The following is a 14,057-nucleotide window of genomic DNA, read 5'->3' on the forward strand; positions in this document are numbered from 1 at the left end:
AATATATATGATTTAGTGACATCTGTATTAAACAATATAACATGTACAACTTTTTGGTATGCATCGTAATAACATAGTTCCAATGTTGTCTTAAAACTAAGACTCCTTTACATATCTATAAGAGGCCAGTGCTTTAAAACCACATAAAATGGTGTACACCTGATCATAGTTCCTTAGTTGTATACAAAATAAGGCCCATTTTACCAAGATCTATCTGACAAGAAGTAGGTGCCAGTGGCCAATTCTTCAAAAAAAATACAGAAAAGGCATACACTCGATCAAGTTCACTACTTTACGATACTAGTCACAATATATTTATGAGTATAGATTGTATGCACTACACATTATTGAGGTAATTTTAAAATGAAACTTTGATACTAGGAGTGCAACTGAGGGCATAGTACTCATTAGCATGCATGTCGTGTAGGAAGTTGCAGTAATTGGTTAGAATATCATAGATCACATGGAATTCTAGTACTCTTGCCTCCATCACCATGACATCAATATCGTACACACCATGGATTGTTGAGCATGTTGCCTTTGCATGCTCTAGTATTTTAATGCAGCTAAGTGCAACTCCAATTGAAAACTTTGGAATATTGTTCGTTAGAAAACCGATCCAATTAATCGATGGCGGTGACTCATTTGGGAACATAGGGGGGCATTGCCACTGTTCATCACAATAACATCCATAAAATTTGACATTTTTTTCCATATCTAATTGAAAATAGTAAATTAAATATTTAAATCTCAGAAAGGGCAATGGGGAATGAGCATTTTATAACAAATGAATAAGGAAAAGAAAAAAACTAATCTCATGCCAATATGTTAGGAGTAAAGAAAAATGCTTGTTTAAAAATCATATTTCTGAAACAATGGACATTTTTCTAAGCATTCAAACTATTGTAGTTACAAGTAACTAACTATTGTTATTATAGCAGGGCAAATATACTACTCTGTGCTTTTATACCAGGGCAATTACCAGTCAAACCTGTAGATTCTTTTGTGTGAAGGTCTAATTGTTAGGCATGTGAAAAAGTGAAGATTGGCTCAAAACAAGCACTTTGGTGGGTAGAATACTCTTCAAATGGTGGCCCACATCTATGGGATACAAATACTGGTTGCCTCTTGCCATGGAATGACAGAAATTGTAGGCCAGACACTCCTTTATGAACTGTTTCAGTGTTTCACTGCTTATGTAATACAGAAAACACATATCTAGGCGCTTTTTGATGAATTTTTTTTTTTCTGTGTTTACTACTTTTTAATAAACACATCCTCTCTTCCCATTCCTTCTTGAGTGCCACCCTACTACCCATCTTACACCTAAATTTGTGTAAACTAGTGTTTGTGTCTGAAATTAGATAACATAATTGACCCAAATGTGAAATTGAATAACATAATTCACCCAACTCATTTAGTGTGAATTAGTGTGGTTCTATATGAAACTGGGTGAAATAGCCTGAAACATGGTAAAAGTGTCGGGTGCAAAACCTTGTCACCATGGATCATGGCATCTAGACCATAAAATATACAACAAGCATTTACCAAATTTTAAAATAGTAACAATAAGCACACTAAATGAGCATTGCTTACCCCTGACCATTTTCTGCTAGAGGTTTTCCATGGTGGATGAATTTTGACTAGAACATCAAACCAAGAAAAACACTCTCCTTAACTGGAGCCCCAACCTAAGAATTGGAGCCCACTGCATCCTTTGTACCCATTTTCTTATTATCGAACATCAAAGAGCAACACAACACTCTAGGGCATATTCGCATTTGTGCCAATCATGAATTATTTGGGGCTTTGATTGAATGCATCAAGCTACACAGGTTTAATTCCTATGACACTTTATACCCATATACCTTACTATAAACACTAAAGACTTGTATGGGGAAGACTATAGACACAGTATTAGAGTACATAAATAAATAAATAAGTTGTCTAATAAGATACATCATCTATTGGGTGAGACTAATTGGTAGGGAAGATCAATGGTTGCAATGAAGAGCTTCTTGCTCAAATTGCCCCAAATAAATAGTTGGGTCAAACCCACTATGATACATTGCTCGTGATGATGTAGGCCAAAACACAATTATGTAAAGGATATAGGGCACCCAATCTTTCATTAATCATTTTCACCCAACCACTAAATGCATTCATACGTAGTTGGTATTTACATGTGTAGCAGACGTGCATAGCTGAAAAAGAACTATTCCAACTACCAAAAATAAATGAAATGCTAGAAATAGAAGCATATAACATAAACAAGTACCAAAATAATAAACAATTCTAAAAATGATTAAAAATTCTAAACTAGCATAAATCTCTACCTCCAAAGAATAGAAAAATGGATTCTTGGCCAACGAAGCCAATGGATTTCAATTTCACAACGTAAGTGCATAAAATACCTAAATAACTAAAGGCTATTATTACTCGATTGATAAGGACAACTGGAAAATCTGCCTTGATATTCAAGCTTCTACCTTAGATTGAAAATGGATACTATTTATGTCATTCAAGGATATTGTTTATGCTATTTATGGAGGTTATTTATACAAGGTGGAGGCAGTCGAAAATATCTATTGAGAATTAACTTCAGTAAATATTGACGTGAAAGAAATCAATATACAGATCTCATTAATCATTAACAATTTGTTTAGATATATAAAATCTAGGGGGAATTAATTCCACTAAATATCCACCTAAAGAATTCAGTACACAAATTTTAGAGATCATTAAAAATTTGTACAGATATATAAAATCTACAGATCTCAAATATGGGAATAAATATGGTCGGTGTTGAAAGATTCATTCAATATTCACCTTGATTGCTCATATACCAATTTTCAACAAAAAAATACGTCAATGGTATCTGGTATCTAGTTTGTAGGAACATACAGGTTTCTACTGAAGTCCCCATTTATAATAGCCTATTGGCTAATTAGCTTTCTCCTTTTGTCAAAGGCCATGGTAATGAAGAAAATGTAAGTTATTGAAAAATAATAATAAAATTATTTAAAAAAAATAAAATAGAAGTGTGCATTAGATGGTATACATTGGCATGCAAGTTACATTAAATGTATATTAATTTTGCTAACTTTTTTTTATTTCTATGTGTGCTTCTTAATAGATGTCACATTATTAAAATTTGTGCTTGACTATAACACTATAACTATTATTTTGAAGGTTTGATACAAAAAATTTCAACACAATTTTTAGGCTTTTTAAAAAATTTGTAAAATATATTTCAAACCTAGGCCCTATCAACTAGCACTTGCACCCGAAGGAGCAAGAGGTACGTCGATAGTGGCAAAAGGTGGAAGTCTATATAAGATGGTTCGTTATGTATATTTTTGCAAGATTTTATATATATATATATATATATATATATATATATACATATATGTATATGTGTATACATATATATATGTATATATGTATATATATCTATATATATATAGATATATATATGTATATACATATATAGATACATATATATATGTATATATATATAGATATGTATACACATATATATATATATGTATATATATGTATACATATATATATGTATACATATATATATATATATATGTATACATATACATATATATATATATATGTATGTATACATATATATATGTATATATATATGTATATATATATGTATATATATATACATATATATATGTATCTATATATGTATATACATATATATATCTATATATATATAGATATATATATATATATACATATATATATACATATATATATGTATACATACATATATATATATATACATATGTATACATACATATATATATATATATATATATATATACATATATATATACATATATGTATATATGTATACATATATATATATATATACATATATGTATACATGTATACATATATACATATATGTATATGTATATATATATACATAGATATATATACATATATATATAGATATATATATACATATACATATATGTATATATATGTATATATATCTATATATATACATATACATATATATATATATATATACATATATATATATATATGTATATATATGTATATATATCTATATATATACATACATATATGTATATATATGTATACTATATATATGTATATATGTATGTGTATATATATATACAGAAATGTATATATAATATACATATATGTATGTATATATATAGATATATATAGATATATATACATATATATACATATATATACATATATATACATATATATATATATACATATACATATACATATATATACATATATACATATACATACATATACATATATACATATACATACATATACATATATACATATACATATATATATATATATATATATATGTATATATATGTATATGTATATATGTATATATATGTATATGTATATATGTATATGTATGTATATGTATATATGTATATATATGTATATGTATATGTATATATATACATATATATATATATATATATGTATATATATACATACATACATATATATATATACATACATACATATATACATACATACATACATACATACATACATACATACATACATATATACATACACACAAAAAGAATATAAACAACACAAAACAAATTAAACATTTTAATTTGACATTTTTAATTATTAAATCGAAGATAGGTAAACTCATATTCTTGAATTCATATAAGAAATGTAGAAGATGCATATAAAAATTCAAGATAAAAATTACAATGTTTGGAAATTATCCATTGATTCCATGGGTTACTTTATAATTAGTCTTTAAGTCTAAAGAATCTTGTTTAGAGTGGCTTCTTATCTAGATGATATAGCTCATCTATTGTCACAATGAGGAAAGCTTTAGTTGTTATCATGAAAAAAAATTATATACAATTTTTTCCTTTATTTGTATTAATTAATATTTCAGATGAATGGTGGTCACTGCATCAACATTGCATAAAGTTCACACCTTTCAGTTAGATAATTTATTAGTTTCATTAATTAGGTTCTTTAAAAAGTTTTTGCTTGGTTTTGTGAAAGGTTGAAAGGATGTCCTAATTCGTCATTAAAGATCACCAAGTTCCATTAGGTTACAATTAACCTATATGTAATTAGAGTTGTGTAGACAAAGCATGCTACCAATAATTTCTCCACAAAACACATATTTAATTTTGGATGATTCTCCTTCTTTAGTAGATGATTGGTGCTTGATATGCACTAATCTAGAGGTGTCACTAGATGACCTTGGTGGCCTCATTAGTTATAAATATTTGATGGCTTCATTGAGCTTTTTCATTCTTTCCAAAGTTTCTTCTCAGATCTTAGCTCATTCCTCAATTGGTCACTTTGTGATCTCAGATTTTCTATCTCCATGTCTTTCTTATTCAATTCTTGATTTTCAAGAATCAGTTGATTCATCATGTCCAACTGAGTGTTTGTAAGTTGTTGTACATCAAATGATCTTTCTTCAAGTCTAATAACCATTTGTCTTTTGGCTTCTTTAGCTACAACCTTATTTTCTTTAGCTTTCTTCTTTTGTTTAGTCACTTCACATAGCCTTATTGATTGGATTTCATGTTCTTTTTTCAATCCTCTAACTTCTTCCTTCAGAATATTGCTTTTCTCCAATAGATATGCATTTCTTTCATTGGAACTTCCATTGTCAAGCAATCCTTGGGTATCAAATTCTTGATAGAGTGTGTCATCTTGTTAAATACACATATCATTTATTTTCCTTAGGGATTTCCTTAGTTCATCTCTTGTTGCTTCAAGTTGTTGCCACTAGTAAATTTGGACCTATTTTTCGATGCGTGGGTGGTCAAAAGTTTGACACTTAATGATGTAGTGCAAGGCGAGAGCATCCCCAAAGGAGATTTCCTAGCCCCTTGCTATAAAACCATGCAGCGAAAGAATTATAACAAGAAGGAACAATGCAATGTCTAATACCAAATCATAATAATATATTCATAAAATATAATTGATTACATGAAATGTGCCGAGTTGTAAGGCCTTCCCGGTTACGGCCAAATACAAAGCAAGTAATACTTCTGCAAGATCCCTCAAGATCCAATCCCGAAACCCTAGCTACTAGCCCTTCTCAAAATTTGCTCTTCCAAGCTCCTCTACTTCTCCTTGCTGAATGATCATGCCTAAAGACTTCCCCACAACCCTTACTTATACCAATCTAAGCCACAGGTCGGCCCAGAATACAAATTAAATACAAATACATAAATTAAATGCCAAAGTTGACCTCCTAAAACAATTAAATTCCCAAAATCGATGTCTTAGTAAAATTGCGATATCTTCTAGCTTTGGATGAATTAGAACTCATGTTTCGAACCATAGATAAAAATCTAGGCTCTCTTCAATTCTTGAAATTTTCATCCTCTAACTCATTATAGAAAATTAATTACACGACTTGCAAAAGGCACCAAATTTCCAGACCATGCCAAGCAGCAAAAGACCATGCCGAGTAACCAAGACCATGCCGAGCTCCCAAGACCATGCCAAGCTCCTAGACCATTAACCAAAATCCCTCTCAAACATGTAGGACTACAAGTGAACCCAAGATGCTCTTGCATCACTTAAATGTTGAAAATCAAGGTCGCTAAAATTGTGTCAAAATTTCAATGCACTCCATGGCTATCAATTTATTGACGGGCCACTCCATCAAAAATGATCCCCATCTATGTCACATGGCAACATCACACAACTAATTTGAGATGTCAAAATATCAACACTAGCCAGAGATGATTTGACGAGTTTGTTATACCATCAATGACAAAGCTCATCAAAATATTGATGCCCACTAGAGATGATTCGATGGGTTTGTCATACCATTGATGTTAGTCCATGTCAAAATATCAAGGACATCTAGAGATGATTCAACGGGCTTGTCATACCATCGACAATAGGCCAAATTGAAATATCGACAACAACCAAAGTTCTTTTAAAAAAAATCAAATAGTCTCATTGTATATCAGGCTAATAACATGTTAATAACATCATTACTAGACATTTTTTTTTATTGTTGACTCTTTCTTTTGGTTTTTGATAGATTGTTGTTGTGCTGAAATTGTACTATTGCTATTATTGTACTATTAATAGGTCGATAATATATTCCATGAACCAATACCCTCTTACTCTTTTTAATGATAACAAAACATGACTTGATTTGTATCAAATATTAGTAAGTTTATTGAATTTTGAACTCTATTATTTATTAAGTTTAAAGTGATTAGAAGATAGTTTTATTAAGTGACACACAAATTTGATGATCTCAAAACATTAATGATATGACTGTACAATGTAATCTCAAAAAATTTGAAGAAAAGTGACTAGTGTGAAGGAGTATTCCTCTCATTGTTCTCGTATGACTTTCACATCCTTTATATAATTAGTCTATCGAATGTAAGATAACCAATGAAACCAAAATAGAAAATAGTGATGGATGAATTTGTTCTGGGCCAAATCTTATGTAGCAAAGCATTGTATCAACACATAGAACAATGTAGATTTACAATTTTAAAATATGGTATATGAGAGTATTGAAAAATTCAAGGGTAAGTAATTTTTTTTCATACCCCACAATCTCCTTTGCTATTTTGAGGCTAGAGATTAAAATACTAATCTATGCATCAAAATGGGCAGTGATGACTTTGATTTGGATAAAATGCTTACAATGATGTAACATACAAATTACATAGTACATTTAAATGAGGTCCTACAATCAAAATGTGAATGCTTGAACAATAACGTAACATGTCATATACAAATATAAGAAAAGTGCCAAAACACTGCTACAATTGTAAATACTAAATTGCTAATTGCTAATATCAATACCAAAAGCAATATTACCTTGTAATATCCCCCTAATAATTAAATGCAACATAGTTTATTAAATTGAATTCAAGAAATTCTATTATTTCTACACCTTCTTAAAGATTCCTTTAATCAAGCTTCCTAACCCTCTAGGAGGATCCCCTATGTCCCAAGGAATGATCCTCGATTAGTCGACCTTCCTCCTTGAAACTAAATTTCAAGTCAAGCTTCATAATCCTTTCTGAGGACCCTTTGTGTTTCGTAGGATGACCCTTGATTAGTTTGCCATCTTCTTAAAGGGTTACCTTTAAGGTCTACGAGATTTGTCTATCCAATCTTCTACATTTGATCTTATTGTAATGAACCATTATTTCTTATAATTCTCCATCTCAATGATTCAATCTAATTATATTTATTTATATGATCTAACTTCTTTTTATAATATAACAATTACTAAACATTTCTAATGATCTCAAGGATCCTCATATTTAAATTATGTAAATTAGATTAGTAATGATACTATTACTATGTACTATTAATAGTACTATTACAAAATATCTAAATGTAATCTTACTTCCACATATTCCTAGATATAATTAATAAACATTACTTCACATAATTAAATATTCCTACACTACTATTTTACATACTTACCTTAGGTCCTTCCGTGTACATTCGAAATGACTTGCCTTATTACCTATGTACAAATTGAGTGGTAGCATGTGTATACTACTTGTGTTGTTTGTCACAGGTTCCTTGATGTCTCCCTATGTGATGCTTGATGGCTACATGAATGCCACATAAGATGGCATGTATAATACTCGATATCGATCCTCTCTTCCCTCCATTGCAAGTTTGTGCATTGTACTGGTGCAGTGGATGGTGATGACTTTGAGGGTCCTAGGGGTAGCGATTATAATCTTCTTCCTTCCTTTAATGGTGGCTTCCTTCCTATTCTCAATGCTTCTTTTTTCCTTCATTGCATACCAATGTTATATGTGCATGAGGAGTCATGACCCGATTCAGGTCTTTTCCTTTTAGGTGGGTCCCTCTTATATGCGATGGCCCTTGAACATTGTTCTTATTCACTTCTAACAATATTGATTTATAATTATTTATTTAATAATCAAATACTAATTAATTTGTTTGTCATATTAATTCAATCAACTTGTATACTTGGTAATAATAAATTGATAGTGGAGATATCTAATAATCATTTTATTCTTTAATAATTTATTATTCAATCCAAATCAATAATTTATTCCATATATATATATATCATTTTATTCATTATAACTATGGTTCAATGTTACATTTCATTATTATGGGGATATTACATACCTTCATTAAAGTAGTTGATAAATAAAAGGTCTGTAGATTAAATGCTAGGATTATAGAGGGAGATAATCAAATGGGTTCCTATTACTGTTAGTGTAAATAATTATTATTTACATTTTACTTAAGTTTACTTAGATAAATGAATTATTTTATTATTTCTTAGGTTAGACACTTAGGAGTTTGCATACTCATATGAGTTGTCATGTTGGAAACATAATTATTCACACTCTTATTTTAGCACATGGTGTCTACACCATAATTTTACGTGCTACACCTTTGTAGGTTTATCCTCTCATCATTGCACTAATTCCTATGCTTAATGGAGGATAATCCACCTCTGGTGGACATGTGTCTAGTTGTAAGACTTATCAGTGTGCTGCACTCTTAGTGTACTTGTATCCAATATCCAACATTTGAGAATATTATTTATTCTCATATCATTATTCTGATCATACTTTATTTGGATAATATTGTGCTTGTCTTGTGCTTCTTGGTCTTGGGTGAATTTTTCCCTAAGGCAAATTCTTACATGGTATTAGAGCTATACCAAATTCTTACATGGTATCAGATCCATAGAGGCGTCATTTCATAGCCATTGGAGACCGATCTTACTTCACCTCTTTGAGGACACCTCGACTCAAGTCCAGAGTATCTGTAGATATTGGAAGTGTCTAGAGCCAAAGTGGACCTCACCATTGTGTTTAGAGTGTCGATTCGGTGAAAATCAACTATAAATTTGCCTATGTTGGGCTATAGTTGGTTTTGAGGAAAAAAAATTTTGCAAACCAACACCCAAAGGCCAGATTTGCAAATTTGGTATGATCATTTCAGATCTCTAAATTTAATTTTTAGATCTACATATTTTATTATTTCAGTCTCTGTAATTTCTCTACATTATTTTTCAAATCTGTGTATTTTGTCTAGAAATTTTTTGTCCATTAGGCCAATAGGAGAGATTTTTTGTAGGTGAAGATTGGAGCTTGCTAGTGCTAATAAGATATTGGCATCATATTTAGAAGGTCAAAAAAACCCCAAATTAACTTTTGTTTCATTAAAATCAGACATCTGAGATGAAAGTTAGAGTCATTTGATTTTTGGAGGCGTGATGACGGCAATTCAAGAAAAATAATTACAAAGGTGATTTTCAAACAACGATATCTCTCTCATACAAAGTCCTTTTTGCAAGCAATTTTTTTTGTTTTGGGGTAGAATTTCATGATCTACACATTGGTGTAGGATGTTTGACCTCTCTGTTCTTGAATTTTTCTGCAGTTGACAAATCCTGATTTTGCAACCTGAAAGGCTTAATACAGGCTCATCTAGACACATAATCAGTTTCTATTTTTTTGAAACTAAATAATTTTTTGTCTACTTTCTAGATCTACAATTAGATTATAGGCTTGTGTGGATAAAAATTATCACTTTCAAAAATAGGTCCTATTTTGCACTTTATTGCTTCAAAATTATTGTATTTCTGAGCTACATTGTAAAGTTCCAGATTTGAACTACAAAAGGAGGTTGTAAACTAAAAATTAGAAGTCCACTAAGGTCAAATTTGACAAAGTGGCCCATTGTAATCACACTACCTATAAAGTGCCAAATCATGTATTATGGGGGGTTGATTGATTATTTTTGCATTTTGGGGTTTCATTGATTGATCTCATGGAGTCTTGTCACATATGTTAGTCTGGTATAAGACTGAAGTTGACACCGGGGAACTATAAAAAATGGAGTTCCTTAATCATTGATCATCTAAGCAAAGCACATATGGAAGTGATTCCTTATCTATCTTCAAAGATACCACCATCTAATCCTACTTGGTTCAAACATCTTCATCTTCTTCGTTGCTTTATGTATAGAAGTATGACTGAGGAATCTCTTGCTCCTCTTAGTATGCCAAGTTTTCCTCATGACATTTGGATGGCTCTTTGGGAAGCATATGGAGATCCAAATATTTCTCCTTTTCCAAAAGACATTATATCTTTAGTCACTCTAGTTATATGGTACCTCCAACTATAGATGAGATCACACATCCTGATACTCCTGTTGAATCTGCTAATCTACTTCCAGCCTCAGATGCTCTTGATTTAGTGCAGCAGGTATTACCATGTCTTCCTACTTCAGCTTCATGGGATGACTTCCTTCTAGACATTGTAGGGTTGTTTGTGGGGTCTCACATTGAAGATGTGGGAGATATCATTAATGACATCAATCTTCTCTTTGTTGAGGAGACTTCTTCACTCATTGCGAGAGCACACTATAAACCTCAACCACTTGATCATTTTGACATGATTGTGACTTCTTTACAGCAGTTGGAGGAGGACTCATTCACTTATAAGGAGACATATCAGTCTGTGGAGATTGTACTCTAGTTTCCTCAGACATCCTATTTCTCAAGGATTCTTCCTACCAGTTGGGGAGCATTCTCTACCACACCTTTGGCACCATTTCTTCCTATAGGGAGGACCATTATTCAGCTTTCATGGTGTAGCTTCTTCAGTCATCAAGGCACTTCTATCATAGGTGTGCCTACATCATTGAAGGGAGGGGACATTGCTTCTCTTCCTACATTTTCCTATCTGGATGTTTCATCATCTTTGGAGTTTGATTCAGCTTCATACCATCTATTTTTGGATGGAATGTAGAACTAACCTTCAATTTAGTACCCATCTTTTTTGACAAAGTCTTCCAAAAGTAGCTAACAAACTTCCTGTCTCTATCAAAAATAATACTTCTTAGCAATCCATGCAATCTCACAATCTCTTTAAAGAAAAGTTCAGTAACATACTCAGCATCTAATGTCTTCTCACATGGTATGAAATGAGCCATCTTAGAAAATCTATCCACTACAACAAATATGGAATCATACCCCTTCATTGTCTTAGGTAATCCAAGAACAAAATCCATACTGATGTTAGTCCAAGGTTTCTCAGGAACAGTAATAGGTGTATACAAACCAATACTTTGACTCACTCCTTTTGCAACTTGACAAACTCCACAAGTCTTTACAAATTTCTAAACATCCTTACACATTTGTGGCCAATAATACTTCTTTTTCAGCAAACTCAATGTCTTATCAATTCCAAAATGTTCAACTAATCCACTACTATGCTTTTCCTTAATTAGATTCAACCTCATAGAACTTCTAGGAATAGACAACTGAATACCTTTGAACAACATACCTTCTTGAATGAATTACTCATCATACTTACTTATGTGATCTGTTAGATTTGGTGCTCTGCACTCTCTCCATGCCTCAGAAAAGTCAGGATCATCATCATACAACTCTTTCATTTCATCAAAACCAAGAACTTCAACCTTCATTTTTGTTAGCAAGGAATGTCTCCTACTTAATGCATCAACAACTCTGTTAGTAACTCCACTCTTATGCTTAATGACAAATGTAAAACTCTACAAATACTTCACCCACTTCATATGTCTTTAATTCAATTTATGTTGAGTTCCCAAGTATTGTAAAGCTTTATGATCAGTATACAACACAAACTCCTTAGGAATCAAATAATGTCTCCACTTCTTCAGTGCTTGAACAATGGCATAAAATTCTTGATCATACACAAAATACTTCCTTTCAGCATCATTCAAATTTTCACTAAAGAAAGCAATAGGCTTACCTTCTTGACTTAATATAGCTCCTATTGCATTACCACTTGCATCACATTCAACATGAAATACTTTGTTGAAACTGGGCAAAGCCAATACAAGTAATTGAACAACCTTTTGTTTCAAAGTCTCAAAACTCTTATTAGCTCCTTGTGTCCACTTGAATTCCTATTTATCTCCCCTCATTGTTTCAGTCATAGCATTACAAACAACACTAAAATTCTTTATAAATTTTTTGTAAAAACTAGCCAAGCCATTAAATGATCTTATCTCACCCACATTCTTAGGTGTAGGCCATTCCAAAATTGTTGTAACCTTCTTAGGATCCATCTTCAAACCATCAGCTAAAATTACAAATCCCAAACACACAATCTCCTCTTGCATAAAAGAACACTTTTTCAGATTAATCAACAACTTTTCCTCTTTCAACCTTTGCAATACTTGTGTAATATGCTCAAGATGTTTTTCCTTAGTCTTATTGAATATCATAATATCATCCAAATAAACAATCACAAACTTACCCAAAAATCTTTTTAGAACTTCATTCATCAACCTCATGAAAGTAGTAGGTGCATTAGTCAAACCAAAAAGGCATAACCAACCATTCATAAGTCAAACCATCCTTTGTCTTGAAAGTAGTCTTCCATTCATCACCTTCTTTGATTTTGATCTGATGATAGCCACTCTTCAAATTGATCTTGGTAAAATACTTTGCTCCACTCAAACAATCCATTATGTCATCCATCCTCGGCATATGAAACCTATATTTCACTATTATCTTGTTAATAGTTTTGGAATCAGTACACATTCCCCATTCTCCATTCTTTTTAGGTGCTAATACAGTAGGTACAACACATGGACTCAAGCTTTCTCTGATCAAACCTTTCTGCAACATCTCATGCACTAGTCTGTTAAGTTCTTCATTCTCTATAGGTGTCAATCTATATGGTGCTTTGTTTGGAAAACTAGCTCCAGGAATCAGATCCATACAATGATTGATACTTATTACTGGAGGTAAACCATAAGGAATATCATCAACAATAATGTCTTTATACCCATTCAGCAATTCTGTAATTTCTACAGGTACTCGGCTATCACTATATGCTGTCACTTAGTCATTACTAGCTTCTATTGCTCGGTCATTACTTTCAACACTTGGTCCTCTAAGAACTATGGAAAAATAGACTTAATTCTTTTTCATTTCCTTTTCAAATTGTTTCCCATTAACCATGCAAATTTTTATAGTAGTACAA

Source organism: Cupressus sempervirens, chromosome 5 (genome assembly GCF_028749045.1).
Source record: "Cupressus sempervirens isolate cs-2001-9-10 chromosome 5, ASM2874904v1, whole genome shotgun sequence".
Classification (NCBI taxonomy): Eukaryota; Viridiplantae; Streptophyta; class Pinopsida; order Cupressales; family Cupressaceae; genus Cupressus; species Cupressus sempervirens.